The following is a 5,534-nucleotide window of genomic DNA, read 5'->3' on the forward strand; positions in this document are numbered from 1 at the left end:
ACAACGCCACTTCCGGTTTTTTTCTTTTTGCTTATGTGGTGCTGAGGAATCAAACTCATGGCCTCAAGCATGCAAGGCAAGCGCTCCACCACTGAGCCACCTTCCAGCCCAACACAAGAAGACTTTCAAGGTAAAAGAAAAACGGATATCCAAATATTTGTGATCACAGTTTCTTGGACTGGTTTTTTTGGAGACAAAGTTTTACATTACATTTTGTCCTGATTATCATCAATGTTGGGTTTTTATGGCAACCAAATGCAGGGGTGAAGTTTAATGGACTCCCATGAACAAGTAAACAGCATGATAAAAGAAATGGCAAATAATATTTAGTGAATTACTTTCACCAACTACTTTTCCAGAACAAAGAAGGAAATATATAACTCAAAATCAATTGATTTAAAAGTATGAAGAAAGAGTAGTGAAGAGAGATGAAAGAAAACATAGAGAATTGTTTTCTCTCCAGCAGAGTAATGGGTTCTTGATCTTTTCTATTGCATTCTATCTTCACAAGCTATCAAGTGTGACTCAGGACTACACTATCCAGTTCAGACAGAGAACTCACAGAAGGAAGATAACATTTGCAGCAGATAAAGTTGATTTATAACCTGAGGCAATCTATTTAAATCTGTTCTAATTTCTCCCCTACTCCAAACTGCCCTCTTTGAATAATTTTGTTTGCTTGTCCCAAGACTTCCCTTCATTAACTGCTTAAAATTTTGAGAGGTCATATTCATACTCTCTAGAGATTGCTGTTTGGTTGTAATTTTTGTGTGATTTTTCACTGAATTTCAAAAGGTTGTGCAAGTGTGTTACAGTTAAATATGTCCATCTAATTGTCCAATGCTCCTGGATCAGATTCACTCCTATCATTGTCAACCAACTCCTTCTCCAAAATTTATTTCAGATTTACCACTTCCTTTATCACATGTGTACATTGATATTCTAGCTGTACTTGCCCCTTGTTCCATTTTTCATTCATTCTATGTATTTACTATTATTCCTCTCTGGCTTCAACTTCCTGATAATCATTCTGTTAAACTGTCTGTTAATAGTTTAAAAGGTTTATATACATTCCATGGAGTTTCAATCCTGCATATACTTGAACTTATGTTATCTTATATTTCCATAATTCATTCATCTGCTATAAGAATTCATAAGACTGGAGACGTGAAGCACCTAGACATGATTTAATTCTCATCCATTTGGAAGATTAATCTTTAGTCAACAAGAAAGTTTAAAAATGGTTTAGAATGTATTCCAAACTACCAATTTTATAAATGGCTTTGTACAATGGTGTGTGATTATTTTGTTATACATGGGATAATATTTTCTACTACATTTAAGTTTTGGAAAAAAGAAAATTAAAATTTAATATTATAGAGGAATATGATAGAAATAAAAGACAGATTTTATGTTTGTCACATCTCTGATGAGTACGCATATTCAAGACTTACTATGTTAGACAGATAGGGAAAACATAAAATAACATATGATAAGGCAACTATTTGGGACTTTTTAAAATGTACCTTATTAAATAATGAAATTTACTTTATTAGGTAACGTTTGGGTTTGAAATATGGGAGGCTGAGATATTTAACAAATTTTGAAAGACACCTAATGAATAACACAAACGGTGGGTGGTACTATTTCTACAGTTTAATGAATGGTTGAACCTGATTGGCATTAGTGCTGGGTAAGTAAATCAACTCTATTGTAACTCTATTGTAACTCTATTGCCACTAAGTATCATCTATTTGTCAAATGTTATTTTGGTGAATGTGATTTTTTTTGGTAGGTCGTGGGGCTTGAACTCTGGGCTTGGGCACTGTCCCTGTGCGTTCAGCTCAAGGGGAGCACTCTACCACTTGAGCCACAGTGCCACTTCTGATATTTGAGTGGTTTATTGGAGATAAGAGTCTAACCGACTCTCCTGCCCGGGCTGGCTTTGAACCGTGATCCTCAGATCTCAGCCTCCTGAGTATTTAGGATTACATGCATGAGCCACTAGCACCTGGTTTGCAAATTTGATGTTTCAAAGTTTATTTGAAAAAGAATACACTTTCAGGAGATTAAATATTTTGAGAATGACAACATTTTTATACCACAGAACCAAGTTTTACTGAAGTACCTGTGTATTTTTTTATTGTGAAAATACTGTACACAGGGGTTACAATTACATGGGCAAGATAATGAGTCCATTTCTTATCAAGCATTGTAGCCTCCTCCTTTGTTTCCCCTTCCCATCCCTTCGCATCCTCCCCCTGCTCCCCCGACCCGATCCTCCCCACCACCACCCCCCCGGACCAAAGTTGTAAAGTTTGTTTTTGACATGCCAACTTGTACATCTCACAGTGTTATTAAGCAATAAGGATCTTCTCAATTAATGGTTTTTTTGTGAATTACATTTGACCTCTAAGTCAAGTTTTCCTGGCCTTTATAGACCAATTGTGGATCTATCCTTCCAGGAGCTATTTTTCTGGCCCACTTATGCTGGACTGAAATTGTTCATTAATCATTAGGGGAGGGGTATTAAAAATAATCTTGTGACACTTTGTGATCTTGTTCACTCATATGGGCTGGTCATCTGTAAATTGAAAGTTTGAATTGCAGTACTTTCTCTTAGATTTTGTGATCTCATCCTTCATTTTAAGTTGACTTGCATTTCACTATTGCTTACTGCTAATTCCTGCTTCTCAAGGAATTGAGGCCCTGAAATATTATAGGAAATGAGAAATTGACATGGATCTTCAATTACTTTCTATTGGCAGGTTGCCTGGGCCTAGTAGAGAAGTCTTGACCCTGTTATCTGATGATGTGGGTAACTGGGACATGGGATCCTAGAACCCATACATTTTGCAGAAGATAAATATCTTGCATACATGATATCAGAAAAATTTGCGTATAATCAATAGTTATGCTTCAGAAATATGGAAAAAAACAGTTTGGAACCAGTGAGTTAAAACAATAAACAGAGCAGCAGAGTAAAATCCTTTATAGTTTAGAGGAAAACAACATTTTTTTTACCATGTGAATTCAGAAGAACAAGAACACTTAGAAGGTATCACAAGTTTATAGTGAAGACATTACATTGATACTTTTTATATTCTAGTATGTATTCTAAACCTAATTATTTATATTCCAATTCTCTTTATTGGAATAAATAATTATCAATTTATTTGTCAAATTATCAATTTATTTTACTAAGGTTCACTGTGTGAAATATGAAATCAGCACATATAAATATAAAATATCTAACTATATATAATATAATAAAAAGGGCACATGTTTTGCATTGTTCTGTTGTGGTTAGGGTATCAAAGACAACTCTGTTTTAAAGTATTATTGCATTATCTGTACCTCAGTGTTAGGTAGAGTTAGACCTAAAGCTTTAGCATTTGTAGAGGCAAGAGGAAACACTGTGATTAAAACATTACCAATTTAAGGCCTAATAATGAGGAGAAACATGGACTTCTCCTGGAGCTATGGAAATATTTGGTGATAGAAAGTCAGTAGTGTAAGTTCCTGCCTGGTTGGAAGGTAGACAGGCCAGACATCAGGAAATCATGCATATGAAGAATTTTTTCACCTTGGCGTTAACCTACTTTTGAAATGGTAGGTATAATAAACACTTAAATTTTGATAAAATACCTTCTAGTCTGAACAGTTCTGTCCGAAATGTTCATCTCTCTATGATCCCTTGTAACTAAGATTAGTTTTGTTCCAGTAAGACAATCTATGCTGTCAGGGTAGGATATTCTGGTTCGTCTGTTCCTACATGGAAGAAGGATAAAGGGTCAGGTAGACATTTGTGCCAGTAAGACCTCATTTGGGAAAATTTAAGCTGGAGAAGTTTAGAAGTAGCTCTTAAGCAAGGCTTACTTTGAAACTATTAGCTCCACAAAGCTAACTCAGTTACATAAATAAGTACTTGAAAAAGCCATCACCTTAGGACCTAGCTATAAGTGCTTCAAAGTATGATCAAATCTAAAATGAAAAAGCCTTAAAATTGTCATTGACAAAAAAACACAAATGTGAGCAATTGACTGAACAATATAATTTTTTTCCACTATACACATTATTTTAGGGAAATAAGATCAATAGTATTGTTAGGAACAATAAGGTTTCCTTGCTACAAATAGGCACCCAAGGATATAAGCCTGTATAAAGATTGCATCATTAATTACTTAAATTTAGAGGATACTACCTGCTTCAGTAGTACGTATACCCAAATTACAACAATACAGAGATTAACATGACACTTGCACAAGGATAATATGGAAATATGTGAAGTATTCCATATTTTTCGTTCTTCAGTTGCAGAAATGAAAAACAGTTATTAAGAAGTTGATTGCAAAATTACAAGCGTAACAATATATGCAAGTGTTAGAATTAAACATTAGTTTGACATCAGCGTATTAAATCTTCACCTTGGAAAGGCCTTTACATAGAATAACCTTTACAAAACTTTTGAAATTAGTTAACATTGTCATTTTATCCCAAAGAAACATACTACTATAAGAACCTAGAAAAAGGGACTGGGAAGGTGGCTCAGTGGTAGAGAGCTTGCCTTGCATGCTTGAGGCCCTGTGTTCGATTCCTCAGCACAACATAAGCAAAAAAAAGCCAGAAGTGGCGCTGTGGCTCAAGTGGTAGAGTGCTAGCCTTGAGCTGAAGAGCTGAGGGACAGCATCCAGGCCCAGAGTTCAGGCCCACGACTGGACCAAAAAACAAAAACAAGAACCTAGAAAAAAGTAATCTTAAATTTTCTATATGGAATGCAATATGAAAGGACACATTTATTAATAAATATATATATTATAAAACAATGTTGAATTCAAAGTATATCTAGGAAAGAATGAAATAGATTATGGATATTATGCAAACACAGAATATAGAATATTTTAAAATATACTTTTTTCAGAAAAGAACCAGAAATATCTTTAGTTTCTGTACCACTCATTTCAACAGATAAGATCAAATTATTTCTGATTAAAAAATCTTAAACTGTGCAGAAATCATTACAGATGTACACAAACAACTCACATTTTGACATCAAAGCCAGGCAATTCACTTGGAAAAATTCCACAGAATTTTTACATTAAGATATTGCTGTTATTTGGATTGTGAAAATATTTTGTATGGACACAAAGAATGGACTGGCATTTTGATGTTTAAGAAACGTAACTGATATCTTAACTATGCTAAATAATGCTGCAATGAACATAGTTTTTCTGGTAGCTTTAGTATGGTCTTGTTTGATGCCTCTAAGTAGATGAATGGATTAAGAAAATAGAATCCTATGGAATGGAATTTTATGCCTCCCTCAGAAAGAATGACATTGCCCCATTTGTTAGGAAATGGAAAGACTTGGAAAACAATATATTAAGTGAAGTAAGCCAGGCCCAAAGAAACATATATCCTATGGTTTCCCTTATTTGCAATAACTAGTATATGTCTGAGACAAGCAGAAATGGTCAGATAAGTTGATGTTAGGTGAAATGAACCCCAAGATAAGGATTCAAATGTTTTTTTTT

At 34.4% G+C, this 5,534-nt stretch overlaps 1 non-coding gene across 1 annotated transcript; it reads left to right on the forward strand.

The window, feature by feature from the left end:
- The first annotated feature begins 4,197 nt into the window (after positions 1-4,197).
- On the forward strand, positions 4,198-4,304 carry LOC122100953. The gene has a single exon (XR_006146283.1). It is a non-coding gene; the product is annotated as a U6 spliceosomal RNA (small nuclear RNA).
- The last annotated feature ends 1,230 nt before the right edge of the window (positions 4,305-5,534 follow it).

This window comes from Dipodomys spectabilis, unplaced genomic scaffold (assembly GCF_019054845.1).
Source record: "Dipodomys spectabilis isolate Male_0828 unplaced genomic scaffold, ASM1905484v1 ptg000612l, whole genome shotgun sequence".
In the NCBI taxonomy this organism is placed as follows: Eukaryota; Metazoa; Chordata; class Mammalia; order Rodentia; family Heteromyidae; genus Dipodomys; species Dipodomys spectabilis.